Source organism: Netta rufina (assembly GCF_964035555.1).
Source record: "Netta rufina genome assembly, chromosome: 10".
Lineage (NCBI taxonomy): Eukaryota > Metazoa > Chordata > Aves > Anseriformes > Anatidae > Netta > Netta rufina.
Genome location: NC_140133.1, coordinates 17098577 through 17120899, shown reverse-complemented (window position 1 = coordinate 17120899; position 22323 = coordinate 17098577).

The window sequence follows — 22323 nt, the reverse complement described above, 5'->3', positions numbered from 1 at the left end:
ATTTTGTTGGCAACGACCTTTAATGCCACAAAGCACGTTCCTCGCTCTATCCTGGTGGCAAAGTGGTCACTAGTCACCAGCTGGTTTCAGCTTTCTGCCATGACTAGCCACTAGTTTCAGTTTTGATAACTGAATCGTTACCAGAAGTTTGCTGTGGAAGAAATACTTGTTTTTTGTTTTTTCCTTTATGAAATGCGGTTAACAAAAGAAGAATTACCATGTACTGGAAGAATTCAGAAGGAGAGCGTATTTTTTATGTTTTAAATCAAAATAGATTCAATAAAACTTTGCTGTTCAGCTGCGAAGCTTGTTTACTTAAGAAAAAAAATGCAAACGCACCAAAAACAATTTAGATAAGAGTGTTTGAAATACATTTCCCTTTACCTCTCAGCACCAACATACAATGGGTATGTTACTAGTGCTCTGAAGCAGATGAATTTAAAGGCAAGAATTGTACTGCTCAGTGTCATCTGACTGCTTCGTACCTGGATTTGCTTTCACTTGCAAGGAATAGCTTTTCCCTAGTTTAGCAATTATCAGTGGTGTCCAGGTGCTGTCGATAATAACGCTACACAACACAGGAATGATAGAGGCTCTGATGAAGGAGGTGTAAAAGAAAATAGAGCCGCGCGTCTGCGAATCGATTCTGCAGTTTTCCAATTTCCCCATTCAGCAATGGCATGGCCTGTGAAATTGTCCCGAGAAATATAAAACGAAGGGAAGGGCGAACACCACCACTCTTACCTTTTAGCAAATGATATTGCCTGATGCAGTTCATTTCCTTTGGTGTGGACACTTAGGCTGGCCTGGATTAGCGTTCAAAATGCAGAAGCGAAAGGGAGAATGTTTTTTAATATAGGTACTGCATCGAACGGGTACTTTGGCGTAAAAGTGTTCCTTGAAATGGCTTACCTTTGTAAGGTTTCTGCTGAAGGAAATAAATTGCCATATAAACATGCTTAAATATTCTTTAAGAGGCATTGATATCAGCGTTTTCTTAGTCTGAAGTCTTTCTCAAGTGTAACAATACACCATCGTCCACTTCCTGACACTCAGACTTAGCACAAGGTGGCACACCCATGGGAATGCAGGGGCCATTTTCACCCAGGTGTGAATATTATTTGCCGTCTCTCTGAAGTGCAAAAAGCAGCAGATTGCCATGCTAATTGCTCAGAAATCTAGATTTTATAAACAGCATTTACATTGCACGTAAATGTTAGAACCAGTTCTTTCAGAAGTTACAAGATGCTGAGTTCCAGCTCCCTTTATTTCTGCTGCAGCTATTTCTTTCTTCTGTGTTTTGCCCGGGAAGCAAGGCAGGCCCGGGATTCGAAAGCAGAACTATAAGTCTGAAAATTGGAGTTTTGCCTTAGTGCTGACACAAATTCACTGCACGCTGTTGATCAAATCATTTGATTGAATAGATTTTGGCTCCCGAGGAGACAACGGGGAGTTGTAAAGCCCTTTAAGACATATTGATATAAATTCCTTTATCGCTATCGTAATATTTTTCGCAGGGTGTTTTTGTTTCATTGGTTTCAGTTCTTCAGTCCAGCAATTAATTAAAACCGATGATAGCATTTAAGATTTTTCAAGAATACAAAGTGTCCCGGACATTGAGGGGCTAGACTTTAATTTCTACTTCAGTTTCACACCTCATTTATCATTCCTGCAGATACCTCTTGAAAACATACAGCTGAAAGCTCGTGGTGGAGAAAATGTTGCTTCCCAATTGATATTCCAAAGATTAAATTTAAAAAAATAATAATAAAAAATTAAATCATATTGACTAAGAAGGAACACAGAGTCCAAGTCTGGTTTTTATAAGTGATTAGAAACATTGCCCTCTTTATGAACCCAGAGCTGGCACTGCTTGTTCTGGGATTCTTGCCTTCAGAATAAAGAATGTCTTTGTCATGAGCCCAAGCAAGAAAAGAGGGGAAGAAAAAAGTTTCAGGAGAAAATGAACAAAACACACACACTTTTTCAGATATTTGAGAACTTAGAAGGTACCAAGAAAAAAAAAAAAAAAAAAAAAACTTGACTGAACAAGGAAGTTATTGAAAACTTCTCCCTTCTTCATTACATCTACAGAACAAATTAATTAGAAAGTTTTGGTTCATCTACCATCAATACAAGTACCAAGAAAACAGCACATCTTCAGCAAATTGTTCAGTTGGGTCATCTGATGGGGACCTGCCCAAACCATCCCCGGTGTTCCTGCACGAGAGGTGATGCAGAGAGCGCTTTGGGGGATCCAGTTACTGTTTTACAATATTGGGAAAGATTTTTCATTTTTTCTCCTGCTGGCAAAATGAAGACAATAGAAGTAGCTGGACCAAAATTTAAAGAAAAATATGGATTCAAGCAGCTTAAAAGAACACAACTTCTAATCCATATGAATTGATTTTCATTCCTACATTTATTTTATGTCACGGTTAGTTGAAAACTTTAGAAAGATGTCACTGCATCCTCAGCTTTTTTCTTGGCCTTCCCCATAGGGTGCTTTTCACTGAAAGGTGGAGGACATCACGAGGAAGGGCCAACCTCCCCGACACACAAAACACAGTCCAAACAAAGAAAACCAGAATTTGCAAAAGCTGACAGGACTTTTTAGTTTTCACAGCATCATTTTGAACAGTCACTTTTTTCATAAATGTCTGCAATTAAAAAAAAAAAAAAAAAAGCCAACTGTCAGCAAAATTGTTCAACTATAGAATTTAAATACAATCCTAGTAAAAATGAATAATATCACGTGCCGTCCTCAAAATATGTCAATTACTAATATTGACAATTGCTCAGCTATTTGTACGTGTTAATTTGTACCGTCAATCTGTGAGAAGTAATGCAGCCGATACCACCACACTGAAAAAAAAAACTCATATTTTAATTGGAAAAATCTTGATATTCACTGAGGAACAATCTAACCTTGGAAAACAATCTTTCACCAATTTGTCTTTAATGCATAAAACACCGCTCATTTTCTGCGGTTCTTCCACCGAGGGGCACATTAATTTAGGTGCACAATAATTTAATACATCAATACATTGATTGAAGCAGAGAGTTTTTTATTTAGCGGTTCCAAGAAATAACACATTTCTTGCAGAATCTTTAAAAAGACACTTCTTGCTGCAGTTTAAGTAGGGGGAATTGCAGATCATTAGAGGAAGTTGCCCTTCAAAGCCGATTGATCATACCACACTGAGCACAGTGGGCTTTACATCAGAACAGAGCGAAGACTGGCAGGGGGCAATTAATGGGGCAGATACTGGAGTGTCTTTTCTGATTACCCCATACTGTACAGTGGATTTGGCCTCGCTGAGACAGGCTGGTAGAAACAAGAACCCTGATGAGATATGGCTCTGCTAATGTCAAGAAGTGCCACTTCCTAGCAGCAGGAGCAACTTTATTGAAACCATCTGTTGTTTTGGAAGATCCATGCGCACACACATACGCTTCCTCCTCCCAAAGCGTTTAACCTTTCTCTTCAGGATGAGTGAAATTGCACAGCTAATCCCTCCTTAATCTCAGAATAACAGGCCCTACTGTTTTCAGCAGCTCCCAGAAAATGTGTGTGACTGGTGGTGATTAGGTGATACGACAGTGATTTAAGCAGGGGCAGTCATTTCAGAACAGAATAGCCATGCATCCACTGCCATCACAAAGTTTCGCAAGGTTTGGGTGCCTGTGCAGAGGTGAGAAATCCATACCCCACTAGATCTGCTCTGCATGGGGGACAGAAAAAAAAAGTAGGGCCAAGTGGGCTGTCTGATAACCCCTTTTGCCAGCGAACACGACCCTCATCCGCAGGGCTTTGTGGCCACTGCACAAACCAAATGGTGCGTAAGGGCAACGTGCCCCTTCTAGAGCAGGAACAGGCACTTCTCTGGGCTCATCTCTGGGACCACATTTCAGCAAGAGGTTTTGTCTCATCACCAAACCCTTCTGGCCATGTCAGGGTGAGCAGGGCCCCGCAGTGGTGGAAGAAGTGGCAGAGATGGGATGCCTTCTTGGGGCCCTTTCTCTCCTCCATCAAATTTCGCTCCTGTATGTGTGCCTGTTACAAAAACCCTCTAGCTCGTATGGAAAAACCCATACAGGTATCCAAAAAAAAAAAAAAAATTATCACTGAGGGCCTGGCCAGCTCCAACAGTTAAGAGATGGCTCTTTAGTGTGACAATATAAATATAAACAATTCAGCAGTAGGAAAGATGCAGGCACTCCCCTAAGACTGCAAGTGGCTAGGGAAAGCAGAGAGCAAAAATTAAACTGCCTCTTCTGCCTGGAAGAAGCACAGAAGGTTGAACAAATTAGTTTTCCTTCCTACCTGGGGGAGGTGGCAGAGCTGCAACCACACTTGTTTGTTTTAAGGGAAAGTACAGTAAAATGGCATCACTTAAAGCCATCCTATATCCCTGGGCTCTTCAGCAATCATCACTCAAAGCTTCCTATTTTTTCCGCCTTCCAGTTCTTTCCCCTCTCTCCAGTAATTTTTGTTTTTAAAAGAACTTGAATATGGAAAAAAAAAAAAAAAAAAAAAAACAACCCCCAGAGCCACAACTGGAAGGAATGCATCTCATCATACTTTCAACCTAAAGAATATTGGTAGCTTAATATACTGGAGTTACTCCCATAACTTCAAGGCCTGTTGCCAAAAAAAAAAAAAAAAAAAAACCACACACACTACTACTGGGGTTGTTTGGTGTTAAAGACTCAGCCAGTCAATAGGGGAAGGTAACAACAGTGAACAACCCTAATATCCTTGAAAGGGTAATGGAGAGTATTTATTTTTAAATAAATCCCCCTGTATTTGATTTTTTTTTTTTAATAGAGAAATAAGCTCATCATATCAGTTTTCATAAAGAAATCAGTTTGTCTGGTATTAGGTTTTCTAAATGCTGTAATACAGATGTCTCATTATCTACTATCATCTTACTTGGCCCATCCAAATTCAACTGCATAACTTATACTGTGTGGATTCAATTTTAAATATATGACTGTGAAAGCTTCAGTTTACCTGTTCCTTGGCACTAGCAATTTTTCCATTTGTGGATTTAGATCCTTTTCTCATTGCAGTCAATAGTTTATTGACTAGAGGGACACTAGGATGAGGTTCAGGGAGCATGCCTGTTCTGGTATTGACTGCAAAGTGTATTTAACAGTTATGTATTAATAACAAAATGTTATTGCCTCTTAAATCTGTGCAACAGAATAAATCAGAGAGCAGGTCAGTTCCTAAGAATTATTCACAAATACTGCTAGAACATATGAAAGGAAGATGAATCATTCTGGTATCTAGAATAGTCAGGTGAACAATGGGGTTTCCCCCAGTGTTTCACCACTCCCTTCCCAAAATACAGTCATGTAGGTTTTGCTCACTGTAGCTCTTTTTTTTTTTTTTTTTTTTTTTTTGCTAGGTAAGACTGTCTACCTGCAGTCATAGTGCAACAGTGTGAACCTGAGGTGCTCAAATCTTCCAAAGTTTTCACCTGGCTCCAAAAACTTCAGTGGTTATGGGACCCTGGGCTAGGGAAACTTCAGCTGTATCTAGACTGTCCCCACACACCCTGACATTGCATCTCTGAAGGAGCAAAGGAGGCCTTCTAAACAGAGGTTTTTTAGGGTCTTTATTTCACCTCTACAGTCTGTCTTGATGGTATATGGGAAATAATTATCAGTTTAAAATGCCTTTTTTATTTTTTTGAACTGCCTTTTTTGAAATCCTGACACACACCACAGCTTCAAAGCCCAGAACTGGGTTCTTTATACAAAAGGCCTTGAACTCTCTCCGGGCAGACCACTTTCATATCCTCTTGGATGGAACACTTTCATATCCTCTAAGCTCATATACTTCATGGTAATAAGCTGTGGGATTTAGCTGTGCTGTGACAACATGCCTACTCTTTTACCTAGTAGAATAAAGAAGAGCTTTCCTAGCAAAAATAGTTAAGATAAAATGGTTTACATGACACTTGCAGCTAGCAGGGCATTCACTTCTGCACTACTGGGGGTGGGCTTCCAGAATTTCAAAGGTGACTATTTAAGAATGACACTGTCACCATATCTTGAGTATGGAACTTTCTTAGGCTTCTTTGATAAATAGATACATTGACATAGAAGTTGACGTCCGTATACAGATACCTGAATTATCCTGCCATAACATCTACTCACATTTAATCATTTATTTTTTTTTTTTTGCTTTAATATTAATCTAAGAAGTTACCCAAGGCCACATTGGAGTTGAAAGCCAAGATTCTTATTAACCAGACTCAGATGGGGCCATGCTGGGCTGCAACATATGAATTGCCAGCCCCCTGTTCCATTTGCAGCAATCATCCAGGCTTCAGCCCATCATTTTCACGTTGCAGCCATGAGAGTTTTCTCACTCTGTCCTCCTTTGAGGAATGAAAGAAAAAAATGAGGTCAGCAATTTAGAATTGCTACTTGGAGATAGTGTGACCAATTTAACTTAGAGCACATTGTGAAAGACACTTGCAAAAATCCATCAGTTCAGTAAAGAAAGGAACCGGTAAGGTTCTCCAAGAGACTGCACAGCCCACAAGCCAAGATGTTGACCTGGTGTGCGAGGGAATGGGAAGCTCTTCTTTTGAGGCCTTATCTCAAAGGTCAAACTACTTACCCCAAAGGATCCCTCAACTGAAAAAGGTGCAAAGGTATCATCTTGTAGAGTAATAATGTGCCTTCAAAACCAAGCCTGCTGACCAGCCTGAAAGCAAGCCTACCAACAGGGGCAGGTGTGGCGGGGTCAGCCAGGGCTCTGCATGCCCATCAGCTCCTTGCAGAGTCTTCAGGCCCTCACCAGTCCCTCCCAAGGTCTGGCTTTAATAGCATTCCTCCACCTGCTGCTGGAGCACCGCTCCTACTGCCCCCATGCACACCAGAAGGCAAAGCTTGTCAGCCATGCAAGCAGCGTGGAATTGAAGGGCAAGGAGCATCAGTTATGGTGCTCATTATTTCTTTCAGATCCATGGTGCTTGCTTGTCAGAGGCAGGGAGAACACTCAGAGCTCTGTTCTTTTACTGATATTAGCAGTATAATCACTAAAAAGAAAAGTAATTTTAATGCCACTTCCAGAGACCATTCTCATTTCTAGCATGTGCTGCTCAGGCAAGATCTCAGGACAATCTCTTATTCACCATTCTCTTTATACTTTAAGCTATGGGAAATTAGTTTTCCTCTATTTGCCAAAGAAAATAGCAAGTGTTCTTCAGGGATCTGATAAGACAATTAAGTACAATTTTTTAGCAGCTAGCATATCTGTTCACTGCAGATAAAAGATTCAGATCTTTATAAATAAGGATTGTGTAAGTTCAGATCCAAATAAAGATTCATCTTTTTATCATGAAAAGTTTTAAATCCAATTCTACCATAGTCAATAAGAAACATCCCTTTGAGGCAAAGGGAGTGCTGGGAGAAAATTCACTAAAAGACAGTCACTTCGCTGGGCGGTGGAGAGCAAACTCTGGGGCACAGCTTAATTCTTTCACTGATAAAAATACCAACACTTGGGAAAGCAAAAGCATGCATTTGCTGAGGTTTTCTTCTGTCTGCTAATGGTAATATTGTCTTCTGTAGTTTCTACAGTGTTGATATGCAGACTAATGATCCTGGCATTACAGGCTTCCTTCCAGTCAACAGTAATGAACTAAGACATGCACACGTACATGGACATAATGTAAATATATTTACTACACAATCTATTGTACATGCTTATAATTTGCCTCTAGTATACAGGCATTTGGCTAAACAGATAGACCTGGAAATAGATGCAACATGCTTGTAAGCATAGTGCGTCTGTTTCCTTTAATATAAAAAAGCCTTACCTTCCAGACAGAGGCCAGGCTCAGCTCCCTGTCTCATTGTTCTCCTCTATCTGCAGCTGAAGTGTGGGATTAGTTCCACTCTCTGAATTCAATGCATAGCTAAGCTTACCTGATGTGACTTGAGGACAGCTACTCAGCAGGGAGGTTTGAAACCTAATAGTGGAACAGGAACAGGGAAACTCCCCAGCGACTACAGTGCACCAGCATGTGAAAGCTGGAGCTGTCATTTCAACGGCACATCAATATGCGAGTTGTGGACTGGCTCTTGGCAAGTGTGCCCCACAGAATGAGCTGCAGTTCCAGGAGAAGAGGCTTGAATATCAGTAAGAGAATGAAAAAGAAAAATAAAGCACACACACACACACACAAAAACACAGTGCCATCATTTTGGAAAATTAGCTTGATTGGAAAAGCTCACATTACAAAGTTTGGAATTCAAGTCTTTCAAAAGCTGTTTGTGTTCCCCCGAATGAACCTGTGTTTTATTTCTTAAATGTTAAGGAATACAGAGTGGGGAAAGAAGTAGCAATGACAAAAATGAGATAAGCCAACTCTGAGGGCAAAGGGAAGCTGTGAAGGCTACGCTGCAGTGCTCCACATGCAAACAGCTGTGGCCATATATCAACTTTGTCACACCCCTGTCCCCTGCCAGACCTCACCTGGTATGTCAGAGGAGGATTCAGTGCCTTTTCTTTCAGTCTGAAAGACAAAATAACAGAGCAGGAATGCCTTGCAGAGACAGAATTTGTTTCTTACAGCAGTGATCTCACTCCAGCCTCTCCTTCACCAAATAAGTCCATAGAGCTCTGTGCATACATCAACATTTCTGCTAAATCTGTCAGCACAACAACCCAAACATCCTCCCCTTCAGTGAAACTCTTGCCAACAGGACTTGGCTGTTGCTGCATGCCAGTGATTTTAGTTTGCTCAGACACAAGGGGCTGGTATGGATCCCTGGGCAGTCGAAGAGCCTTGTCACCAATTCTGCATCCTCCTGGACAGGAGCTCCTAGGCAGGATCCCAGACTGGTGTCAGTGGGCTGCCTCCTGCTGTCATCCCAGCAGCTAGGTGACATGGAGTTAACACTGCTGAACATATCTATACATTACCGTGTCTCAGAAGAGAGCCAGAAGGATCTTTTCCTTCACTGGGCTTACTTTTTGGTGACACTAGATGGATCTACTCAGCAGTTCCTGTATTAATGTCACACCGTGCTTTTAGGGATCGTGACTGTGCCTACATATACCCTTTGGAGGCTCTCACCAGTTTTGCCTACAGCATTTTCAGTGCTCAATAGCTGCTGTTGTTCACATTCAGTCTTACCTACACTTTTCTACCAGCCCACTTCACAGCAGGGTGAGCTGACAGGTAGTTGGTCATAACGACATGTGAACTTCAAGGTAAAGTTCTGGGTTGTGTTAGAATTCTAGTAGAAAACAGGAAGCTTCTTGTAGACTGCATTCAGAGAAATACCATGAATTGTATCTGATGTTATATGCTTCTCTTTTCTTACTTTTAATGAAGCTCACACACACATACACCAGTGAGTTCCAACCTGTAGCTTGCCCGTCTTCACAACACTGCTGCAGGGATGGTTGTCCAATAAATTAGTCGCTCTAATAAAAGATTGTTTCCCTTTAGAAACTTTGCCTGGCTAATAATGCTTAGTCTCTACTCACCACACCAGCACTAGTTTGATAACTTGAACAACTTTTATGTATTGTTTTGTATCTCTAATGCAACTCTTCTGTTTTTTTGTTTTTTTGGGGGGGAGGGGGGGGGCGTAGAAAATGTTGCTCCTTTGCATTGCCCAGGGATGGTAGCATAAAAAAAAAAAAATCCCCAGCCCTGCATTTTCCAAGGTTAACACTCCCATCTCACTCTGCTCTGAGCCAGACCTTCAGCTTCTACCACTAGTCTGTTGATTTTGAGGCTAAGTATTTCTGATCTGCAGCTGTGCACTTCAGCATCATTTCAGAGCCATAACAGAGTTTTGCTGTTTTACACCAGTGAAACATCCTATCCTGAAGGCAAAGCTCAGGAGAACTCCGGCAGGTAATGAATGCAGTCCAATTTCTAACCCACAATATTCATTTCAAGGCCAGGATCTTTCAAACTCCCTGTGCTGCTGCACATTACCTGCCAAACCTTCCCACACTTGCAGACTGGAACCAGAAGAGTTGATTAGACATAGTCAGTAAATAACATGGGATGAAAACAAATTTGGTAGTAAAAAGACCCTTGAGAATTTAGAAAAAAGCTCTATAGCCTTTCAATTTATTCATGATTTACTAGGAAGCAGTATAATAAAGCCGGCCTAAGAACTAGCCTAAATGCTTCTTAGGCCAAAATATCCCAATTTAAGTAGCGAAGTTGTATACTGAAAGTCTGGGGAACTGTTTAAAGTAAACTAAAAGAAAACAAAAAACAAACAAAAAAAAAAACAAAAAACAAACAAACAAACAAAAAAAAACCACTCTCCCTTCCCCCAACACCAAGTCTTTGATAAAAAAGGCAACAAAAATGCTGATCTTTGCTGTTAAGCAGAAAGACTTAAAAAGTGGCTAACAAACACCATGAATTATTCAGGGACTGGGTTACTGCTATTCTACATACATTGCTTCAGAATGTGAGCTCAAAGCCACACAAGCAAAATCAATTCTGTGAACACTACAGTGATAAAATAAATTCAAATAATCTCCTTTAATTGCATTAACATAATGTATCCTTCCTGATCTGTAAGGAGATGTAACTTAACTCTCCAAAAATGAAGGGCTCAATCCCAATCTAAATTAAACAGGTTTTATATGCACTATGCTACTCCAGTAGGACAAGTATTACTTTATTTTGTATAGATATGGTCAGAAACGGCCCCGTTCTTCAGTCTAATAGCGACTAAACACTCAGGAGTATTGAAGATTAAAAGATCAGAAGAACCCATTTAATGTTTCCATTTAAAGTTTCCACAGTCATAACCATCGCCACCTTCCCTAAATCCAGAAGAAACTTTGACTCCTTGTAGGCCGAAGTCCGCCCCAGTTGCTTTCTGGGTTACTGCTGCAGACAGCCAAGTTGGAATAAACACACTCAACGTCTGGCCATGCTATAGAAGTGTTTAAATAATAGAGTATCAGTGGGACAGGCCAAACTTTGGCCCTGCTAAACCCAGGGATGTAAATATGCAACAGGTAGGGAAACTCCAGTGCAGGCAGAGTAGGCCAGGATGTAGCACCTCATCAACACCACCTCAACACAGTTTGCAGTGTGTTTGTTATGGGTACCCAAAGTCACCAGGGCCCTGGGAAAGCTTGAAAGAAAAATATAGTGTGTATGTGACACATCTCTTTAGCAAGAAAAGGGAATGGGGAACATGCAGGCTTGTGGCCACCCAGAGAGCCTGTTCCAGAGCAACTGCCCAGAACTGAGACCCCAGAAGGGAACCTGTGGGTTAAAGTCGCTCTGTGTGGTTGGGAGGCCTCAGTAGCCTCCACACGTCTACCACTGAGCCATCTTCTAACGTGGGGGCTTGCTGAGAGGCATTGGGGTACCTTTGGTTCCCCTATAATTTTGCCACTTGCCTACAGGTCCTCTGCAGACATTTTGTAAAGCCTCTGGCCTGCTGGGCTGTTTGGTGCTCCACAGAATTCATTATGGAAACATACACAGACTTATTTGGGGAATCAGGATCAGAAATTCATTAGTAAACTTTTTTTTTTTTTTTTAAATAAAGGTGGCTGCACCTGACTCAGCATTTTAGAAGCACAATTTAGAGAGGAGGGCAGTGAGTCCCTGAATGTATCTCCAGCCAAGCACCTGCAGAACCAGGGCCACACAGAGACATACAAGCCCAGTCCCATGCTGCTGTCAGCACCCCTAGAAACAGTCACAGAGATTTTGGTACACATTAGTAGCTCTGCAAGGGACTAGCCTTTACCACCAACACGCAAAGAGCACTTCTACGACTTACCTTAGCTTGTGATTCACTAAGTGCCACAACACTAGCATCAGGAATTTCTGGGGGCAGGGAGCCCCCCCCAATAGCTTTAATAAATCTACACAGCTGTGAATATAATATCAGGGGAGACAACTCATTGATAGTCTCACAAGGAAAATCACCTGATGCTGCAACTCATCAGGTTAATGAAGGAGCCAGTGTGGTAGCAAATGGCAATACCATTAACTGCGCAGCTGTATGCAATGATTTGTTTTCTGTCAATGAATTTTGGGAGGGGCTGGAAAGTAGAAAAACACAGAGAAGCTCAGTTACAAAAATCCAAAGGTAAAGTTCCCAATTAAACACATAGCAGTCAAGTTAAAATTATAGGTGACAATTACTGTAACTTGATTAGGCACAATAGCAAATTCACTTCCCTAAATCACTTTCACAACTCTCCTAGGAGGTCTGAAAGATGTAGTATATGAGGTTCATTTAATTTCTAATGTAGTAATTATCACTACTGAATAAAAAAAAATAGCGGTGACAGACCCAGGAAATAAATTTAGCACTTGAGGTTTTAATAAAATTTTTATGTGCAACCCCGTTGGTTAGAAATTGTTTAATCAATCTTATCTGGTTCACAGCCTTTCTGCTGAGCTTTCGCTTCATGTTATTACAAGGCAATATGCTGCAGCACCTTCTTAGCATCCCAAGCTGCAAAGCCTGAGTGCTATTGCTATCCAAAGCTAGCACATGCTCCGTTTGGAGATGTGAACATCCACATTTTTGTTCACATGCTGCCAGTTGTTTTCAGGTTATGCAGCTGGTCATAGGAGCTGGTAACTTGAGAGCAGGGCCTAGCCCACTCTGAGTGTCTGCACGATGGGGTCTCTGCTCTAGATGAGAAATTGTTTCTGTGTCAGGGGTATCTAAGGAGCTTCATCAGGTTTTCAAGATGTTAGTATGTAGAAGATGCTGCCAGTCCTTTCTGAAGGAGCTTCGTGCTCCCAGCTTTACCGTAACACTTCTAAAGGCATCCATTCTGGCTTCTCCAAATGCCAGGGCAGTGGTTTGCACAGGGGCAGCGGAGGGTTATAAAGAAACTAAGTCCATGATCCACAGCTACTGGAGTTTCTGAAATTTTCCTGACTCAAGGTTTTCCTTAGATTTTGAGCTTGCCTAAGCTGCTAGGCACAGGTAGAGAGAAAGAGCTGAACCCAGACCTCCTGTCCTGCTATTTGCCATGTCACTGCCCTGTGTAAATTAAGCTGAAATGGTTTATTTCTGATTGCAAGCCAGGGCAGCTCGAGTAGCAGAGAGGTTAAAATGCAGTTATTAGTATATAAGAGAGAAAAAGGTCATTAGCTGGAATCCTGGCCTGTTTTTAGTATTTCCTTTATTTAACCTAAATAGGCCATCTCCACTGCTGAACAAAATTACTCTCACTGCCAGGCTGCTTAAAATGCTCACTGTTTTATAGAGTGCCACAAATTACATAGTGCCATTTTAGTTGGGTGTTGGTACCATTCAGAAATGAGCATGGCTGGGCAGAAAGTAATACAGAAGGTACTGAAGGTAGTAATCACTTCGCTTTCTCCAGTTTTATCCATCAGAAAAGTGGACTCTCCCCTGTAATGGGATTTAGCTGGGCTCCGGCTCCTTGCTGGCACTCTCTGCCCAAACGCACACATCAGTCACTCAAGTGTTTTGGATTTGGTTTTCTGTTTGCAGTTAGTACACTAATAATTTCTGGAGTGACCCAGTGGCAAACAGGTAAATTGGTAGTCCCCCAAATTGATATAAAAATCAATAAATTGTGAATGGCCACCAAACCCCACAGCCTGTGGCCTCCTGACCCAGCCTTTGGTCTCTGTCTGCCTGGGCCTTAATGCCAGCTCCACTGGGGACTTTGCAGGCAGGGATGGACAACAGGGGCAGTGATGGGACTCAGCAGTGATTCAGCCAGCACCATCCAACGTCTGCCAAAACCTCTTGAGACCGGGGGGTCAAAGATGTGGGATGCCACAAGTCCTGAGCGCCTCAGAAAGTGGGTGATTAGAGTTAGCAGTTGCTTTAACCAGGCACCCCAAAATCCCCATGACCTTCAAAAATCCCAGTCATTGCTCTCACCTGTCAGTGCAGCACCAAAGCCGTGACAAAAATGATTAATTAAAGCACAGCCCAAGACATGAACGCTCTCTCTTGCCTTTTAAAGTTGGAGTCTGGGTGTCGTTTTGACGCACCGAAGGACTCCAGCATACAGACCATTCTGACAGCCCATATGGGCAGGTTGCTGAGGGAGCACAGAGGGAAGCTGTCCTCGGGGTAGCCGGGATGCTGAGAAATCCTCGCCTGCATCTTCTCTGGGAGCTGCTAGGATCCGAAGGCCACTGCTGCCATCTGGTGTCACTGTCACCAGCCCGGCAGGACAACAGGACGGTGCAGGCTGCAGGAGTGTATGCAGCAGGCTGGGGGAACGAGAAGAGACTCGGGCCCAGATGCTGAGGAAGGACAAAATCTTCCCTGGCAAAGGATGGCCAGCATCCAGCATCCAGCTCCAAGACCTTTTCAGACCAAGAGACTTCTCAGGCCTGCTTCCGTCCCTTTGCCACTGCGCTGCTGCCTCCAGGCTGCCGGAGCAGTGTGTATGTGACACGGGGCCGCAAAAGCCTGGATTTGGGGCAGCACCTGGGGGCTGAGCAGGGTGCTGGGCTCCCCGAGACCCCCCTGCTGTGAGATCCTGGCCCCAGAACCGGGTGCTGCCCCGATCTCTATAATATCCACACACACACACAGCTGCCCGCAGTGCTGGGTGTTTTGGACCCTGCCAGGGGACATCAGTGACATGAATTAGGTGACCATCTGCAGATGTCTCATGCGATTTTGCCTGTCGGTGATGCATCACTGGGCATATTTGCATCCACTTAACTCCCAGGAAAGCAAAATAGATGGCAGCGATCTGGCATTTGCCACCAGCATGAGAGCTTGCAGGGCTGTGGCCCAGAGCCGCGTGGGCATTTCTCCACTGAAGTTACCCCATGTGCACCAACATGGATCCTGGGGAAGGGTCAGGTCCTGGGAGCACCAGGGACCTGCTCTGGGGCCCACAAACCTGCTGGCTGTGGGCATCAATAAGCCCTGAGTGCCCCAGAGAGCTCACCCAGTCCTGCCGCCTGTGGGCGAGCCAGGCCAGCAGGACTGATGCGCTCCTGATTTATGAGGAATGTTTCCTGCACATGAAGGAGTGATTTATTTCAAAGAGATCAATGACAAAGGAGATGTCGTGCCTCTTGTCACCACAAAGGATGATCTCCCTTGGCATGGGCAAGTTACCGAGCAGACACTGCTCCTGGATGCTGAGAGACCCAGGCCACATCACGAGAGGGGAGGGTCCATGGCCTCCCATTCCCTCAGGAGACAATTATATCCAGCAGGTAATCAGGCCAACAAGCCCAGGTATAAATTTAATGTGATGCCAATAGAAGGACTCACTCATCACAGTCCCTTTTGCTGTCAGCAGTTTGGAAAGCCGCAGCTTCTAGCTGAACTGTCTAGCACTAAAAGCAGCTAAATCAATTCGCCAGCAATTACAGATCCAGGGCACAGATTTGCAGCAGGAGAGGTGCTCAAGGATCTCTCCTGAGGGACAGCGCTAAAGCTAAGTTTAAGGATATTCCTGAAGTGTTATTTCTTAAGTGCTCTTCTCCTGGATGCCCACTCCCAGGCCTCCCCGCCTGCCCAGCAGTGATGCACGCCTGTGTTACACCCTACAGATGTGGGCTTGGCTTTACACACTGTGAAGACCCCCCCAAAATTGTGTGAAGGTGAAGAATGGGGATTAGGATGTTGGCCAGGGGTGTGGGATGAGCTGTGTTCAATTCCCTGCTTTTACAAGAGCCTCCTTTGCTATTTGGAGCAAGGGACACAGGGCCCTCAGCCCTGGGCCATGGCTGGGAAATGAAATCCCCTTGCAGAAGGCCCCTGATGCTCATCTTGTCATGGGACCCAGGTGCAATGCTAACGGGGCACTGGCACCCTAACTCAGGACACAGGCGGGTGGGGGGACGGGAACAGCAAACAGCCCGGTGCAGACTGGTTAAACCAAGGAATTGCTTCTAGAAAAGAAGAAAATATTTCCTGGGAAAATCACGCAGATAGAAATAGGGCTTTGCTTCCATTCCCTAGCTATCTCCTGTGTCATCCCAAATCTCTGTGTGGCCAGTGCTCTGCAGCATCCCCACGCAGGGGGCTGAGTCCCCACTGGCGGGGCAGGATGGGGCAGCAGCGCTCACCCCTCTGCTGAGCCCCCCATTCTCTTCTTGGTCCGTCTGAGCCAAGGAGCCCCCAGAAATAACCACAAAGTTTTCCCAGAGCTTCCATTTGCTGCAATTCCTGTTCTTTAGGCGCTGCCCCATAAAAAAAGATCCGCAAGTTAAGCATGAAATAAAGCCCGCAGGAAGGGAATAATCATTATTTGATCAGCTCCCAGGGTATCAAATAGCAGTAAATTGAGCTTCAGTTAATAACCAGACAATTTTCAGTGTCATACTGCTACATTTTCAAAGCTAATTTAACTATTCCATTAAAAAATGAAAACATATTCAAATTAAAACACCCATAAGATATGAAGGGGGGGGGGAGGAAGCCTCGTTGGAGAGAGGACCTGAAATGCATCAGTAATTTCCCATCAGGCTACAGCTCCCTTAACTGACCATGACAGTCGAAGATGAAATAGAAATTTCTATATCAAACAGGAACACAAAGGAGAGCTGACCTTTGATCAAATGTCTGCTTGTAGTTTTGACAAGGAAATTTGCATTAAAGGAATTTATGCTGGACACTTACATGAGAAGTTAGCTCCCAGCATGGAAAGGAAAGGAGAGGTCAAACCATCCTTAACCAGCCTGTCAGATGAAAGCCACGCTCTCCTCGCTGCATGGCTATGGGAAGTTTCGAGCCGTTCAGGCTCTCTGTTTAATGCCCAACGCCGCAGGTTTTGCGAGGAGAGTTTTCAAAGCAGTATTTATTCAGGGCTGGGCAAGCCCGTTTCAGGCAAACAAAGGCGTTCGCGCACAAAGCAAACGCACTTTTAGCACAGCGGCAGAAGGCATATAAAAGAAATCAAAAAGCGCAAGATACTTTGAATATTGGAGCTGCAGGCTTGGCTGATCCTCCTGATCCTCCTTGTCTTCCTGCAAAAAAAAAAAAAAAAAAAAATGGAAAGCAGGCTGAGAAGGGGAGGTTGGGTGTGCATGGCCCCGGAGCACTGGGTTGTAGGAGTCTGCCCTCAACAGCAGTGTGAGCTCACAGTAGAGCAGCCCTGCCTGCAAGGTGGCAGGTGCTGAGACGCTCAGCTGAGGAATATCAGTCGAACAAAGCGTTTTGAGGTGCTTGTATAAATAACCAAAGGAAGGCACGGACACCCAAAAGAATGGTGAGATGTTGTTTTCCTTTTTTCTCAGCAGAAAAATTCCTGCTGTTTATTTGAACACCGCAAATTGCACAATAACAGTCCTTTCTGAGACAGGTTTTTACAAAAGATCCTGCACTGTGTAGCTAAGAAAGTTACCACGTTCCTTAGGCAGAAGATGACCTGCCCAACACATGGGATAATCTCTTGGATTGTCTCATTGCTTCCTTAATCCTATTTCTTTAATATTTCTGAGGTTTCCCAGACATTTACATTCTTGTTTCCTATTGCTGTGGTTTGGGTTTTAGTAATAGTTGTGTCTTGTTTGTTTGTTTGTTTGTTTCTGTTGCTTAATATGCATCCAGTCCCAAATCCTTCAAAATTATAGGAGTTTTTTACTAAGTGTCAGTCTGAACCAAGCATCTAGGTCGGTCACCAGCACAGCACTGTCAGCACAGGGCCCTTCCTTCCAGTGTAGGACTGGGCCACAAATACCACATTGACCCTTTCAAAGAATTTAAGTAATAGGTAGGGGATGCATGCTGGTAACAGGAACACATGCACGCTCGTCGCGGGGGGGCTGTCACAATATTAAATTACTGTTTAGGAAGCAGAGCGAAGTGCTTCTGCTGGGAACAGGTGCACAGCCCAAATGCTCTCATGGCATTTAGGTTAGGAAAGGAAATCTGGTTAAAAGCTTACAGAAAAATCATTTCCAGCACACAGAAAGAGCGAAGCTGGGACTCATGACTAAATTGGTGATTAATTAAATCTCAGAGGGAAGGATCCGAGCTGCGCTCCCTGAGAGCAGCAGGAGCAGGCTTGCCTTCACCGTCCTCTTTCTGCTGCTCCTTTAGAAAGCAAGACTTCAGCCAAGCAGCTTCAGCTGCTCTTGCTGCAGCTTGGGAACTAGGGGCAGCGTGTTTCGAGCAGATATCTGAGTTCCTCTGAGCTACAGCACTCCATGCCAGGGAGGAATCCTGTTCTGAAGCCCCAGCTGTCAGAGCCGCCACACAAGAAGGCAACCCATGCCCTGCTCCACCTGCTTCTTGACCCCGGGACAGGGCTTTCCATCCTGTAGCCTCTGTGCAGGAGCCCCAGGGAGGGTGTAAACAGTCCTGGAAACAGCCGGTGTGCAGCCCGGTGAGAGCTTTCCAGAAACCCTAGGGCTGTTAGTGATTGCTGGAAATCACCTTTATTACAGCAGAGGAGTCTCCGCCTGCTCCTGCAGGCTTGGACATGCTCAAGGGCAAAGGAAGCCACATCCTGAGCGTCCTGACCCGCTGCAGTTGATTCCCTACCATAAGCAAGAGAGAAACTCAGGCGTGAGAAATTACCGCAGTGCTTGGAAGGCAAAGTCCAAGTTTAATGGTTAAAACTTGTCCATAATAAATGCATTTCCACCCTGGCTCCTGACTGTGAGCTAAAAGCAGCCAAAAACAGCTCATGAATTATTACTTGCTGGCCTCCCTGACCAAAGACCTCGCTGTTGCAGGAAAGCAAAACCATCTGGAGCAGAAGGCTGGGCAGGGTGAGGCTACCCAGGGCTAGCACAGCTTTCTGAAAGGAGCCATATAAAGCCACAGGACAAGAAAGGAAAAAAATATATATTCTGCTTTAAAAAAAAAAAAAGCCATGTTTCGGACATGCAACAGGGTTTTTTACCCTCGGAGGCAGGTGGAACTGGAAGCAGGCTTTGCCTGCAGTGCTTTGGGGCCATGAGCAATGTCCCAAACGAGAGCGGGTGCTGGCTGTTGTGGCCAGCAGTCACCCTCACTGGAGGTTCCTGCCCAGGCTATGTTACATCGCTGTTAATTAGGGAGCAAGATGCCAAGTCGTAAAAATCCAGATGTTCAAATAATGCGCACACACAGAGCCTCAGCCACTGACATTCTGCAAACCAAGGAACGCAACACAAGCAAAGCTCTTCTGTCAAGAGCAGCTGAACCGAAATCAGGGCGCGAATGGCTCAGACAACTTGTGCTCGAGTTTGAAATCGAAGTCGCTCAAACACCAGATTGTAGCTAAGGAGAAACGGCCACCACTGCTGTAAATGTGGAAGGGGCTCCCATCTTATTTCAAGAGCTGCCTTCTGCCCTGGTGAGGCACATCGCGGATGCCTCCGGCACTGGGAAGAAGCAAGCTGAGTTCATGGGAGGTGGAGGGAAGCGGGTGGCCTTGTGGCCCAAATGTCCCCCCCTCCTCGGCCACCATGATGGGGACAGCACAGCCGAGCAGTGTCAGAGCCACTTTCATGTCCTGCCAGCACAGTGCCCCGTGGTCCAGGCTCCCTTCCCACTCTGGCACCACCCCTGGAGGAAGCACTGGGGCTCAGCACCCCTTGGCAGGGCTGTGAGCCCTCCTGTGACCACAGCGAGCATTTTACTTCATCCCCCGGACGGCCTCTGGCTGCGCGAGCTCTTTTCCTTGCACGATTAGGAAGGCGGCCAGAGACTATCATCACGCAGGAGATGTTCCAAGTAACCTCAAATATAAAAGATTGCCAGCACGCACGCCCATAAGCACCAGTCGGGACGAGCTTCATTATTCCAGAAAACATTTCAGGACACATTTAAGCCCCAGCAAAGCCTGTGCTCTCCTACAGAGAGGCTGTGGCCCCAGAGCAGATGGAAAGATGTACCTGGTCCATGGATGTCATGGACTTTTTTTTTTTGTTTCCTTTCACCTTTATCTCCTATTGAGCCAGAGCAGCCACAAACATCATGCAGGTCAGCTGGGAAGGAGAGGAAGCCTTGACGAACCCAAACTGACACATTTTGCAGGGAAAGCTGGCACGTTCCCTGTGCTTTGTTTTGCGAGGAGCGCGTTCACCTGAAGAAACACAGAAAGCTGAATCCTTGCCAGAAGAATAAGCTGGTAAACTTCATAATGAATATTTCTGCAACACAAAGTCTCTTTGTGGATTTAAATTAATCTAAAACACATTCATTAATTCATAGCTGAGAATTGAATTATATTTTGCTGCTGACCTCCGTGTTGTTTGTCTGTAACTAGATTTCCCCTAAAAGGCAGCAGCGCTATTTAATCATAATGCCAACCTTTGGATCTACTTCAGCAGCAATTACCCTGAGCTTTGACTTTGATATAGTTTATAGTTCAGAACGCATCATAAATAACTCTTTCTTCTCCTTTCAGTGCAGCTGTGTGAATGTGTGCAAACTCATGGAAATATGAATCGCTGCCCATTTATCCCGTTCGGGCTGCGTGATGCTGCCCTGGCCACATGTCCCCGGCCATCCCGGTCTGCCCCGTGGGGATGCTTTGATGTCCTCGTGGTGTGAGATGCCATCCCCATCACGCACTTTGGACTGGCACAGGAAGTCCCCTGACCATGGATAAGGGCTGTGGTCATAAGGGACTCCGGGGATTGAGCTCATTTTGCCTTGAAGTGGACAATTTGTGTGGGCATCTGTGTGGTCCAGGACACGTGTGAGGCCACATCACGTGGAGAAATGGGCCATGAACCAGCAGTGGGGCTGTTACTCTCAGTACAAAGGGTACAACTCCCACCTGTTGAATCTTCTCTGCAGCTTCCCTGGGATGTCATTTTCCAGCTATTACAAATAGCACAGCCACTGCTCCATGATGCTCCTTCTATCACTGCTGAAAGGGGCTTTCACAGGTCGGTGACACCAACGCAGGTGGCTATTGAGGTGGGTGTTTCCCAGAAAACCAACTCCATCTCAGCCCCTGGAGCCCTCTGAAATTCAGGATGGAAGTTCCCAAATGCTTCAGGTCAGAAATCACCATGGTCCTCCCTACACAGCACGGTGTGTGCTCATCATCGAGCTGCTCCAGCAATACCTCCAGGGAAAGAGGTGCCATAAGATGGACCACAACCTGCCTACAGACCACAGCTGAGAAACACCAGTCCAGGACAAGTCACTTACTTTTCTGGGTTACAATGCCCAAATATATTAAAAAGAGAAGAAGCTTTAAGGTATATTTATAATCTTGACTGCTTGTGAAACAGTCATCCTTAGACTTTGGGGTTCAAGCCAAGTTCCTGCTTCTCAGTTAAAAATGAGTTGTGAGTCTTCATAGAAACAGGGGCGTTGTTACTGCTATTTGGTTTGATATGGAAGATTTTAGCCAAAGAGGATGGCAGGTTGCAGAAATTATTATGCATTGAATTTTATTTTTTCTTATTTTATCCTGTGTCAGAATGAGACTAAAAAAGCACTTCTGCAGGAGCCTGGCATAGGCTTGCAATGAAATTCAAGTTGCTTTCATGAAGAATGACAACCCAACAGTGGGAAAAATAGCAGCAAAAGCAATACTTGAGATAGTTAAAGGAATCAAATAACGCCCATTAATTTCTGCTCAGCTGCAAAACTTCAGGCCTCTTCCAGAACCTCCTCAAATGATCAACGCACCGCAGATGTAGGGTAGCAGGAGCACACCTGGGTAAGGCACAAGCCAGGTTCAAGCAGTGCCTGTTGGGTGCTTCACTGCAGTTTTTCCATGCCCAGGAAGGCTCAGATAGTGCCTGAAAGTGCATAATTTAGGTATCTACACTCAGACTTAAAAACAGCTTTCCCTGCTGCCCATGTCCCCCATCCCTGGATGCTCCTGTGCACGAGATGTCCCTGAGGTGCTCTGCATTGTGCTGGGTGGATGCAGACCACCACCCACAGAGCAGCATGGCTCAGTGGCATCACTGGCACGGTGCAGACCCCTGGAGCACATCAGTCCTGCCAGGCGTGCCTTGGCTGGCCACCACGGGCAAGTCTGCATCACGCTGTGTGTAGGCTGGCACGGTCCTCAGGAGCTTTTCTCTCCATCTCTCAGTAGAAAGCCTTTGAGTTGGCATCCTGCATTTTTTTCCATTTGATTATTCTTCGTTGGGACCCTTATCAGTGAAGTACCATCCAGAGACAGTGGCCATGGCCCATAAATTTAATTACTAACCTTTAATTCATAGGTGGCAGAAACAGTTCTTCAAGCATCTGAGTTAATCAGGCTTTGCTGACAGTGGCAATCAATTGTTCAGCCGTCTACTTTTTGCTTAATTACTGCTGCACTACATCGCATTTTCAAAATGTCAAGCATCCTCTTTTAGAAATGCAATAAATCATTTCTACACAGTGTGCAAGGCTAAGGTAGGAGAC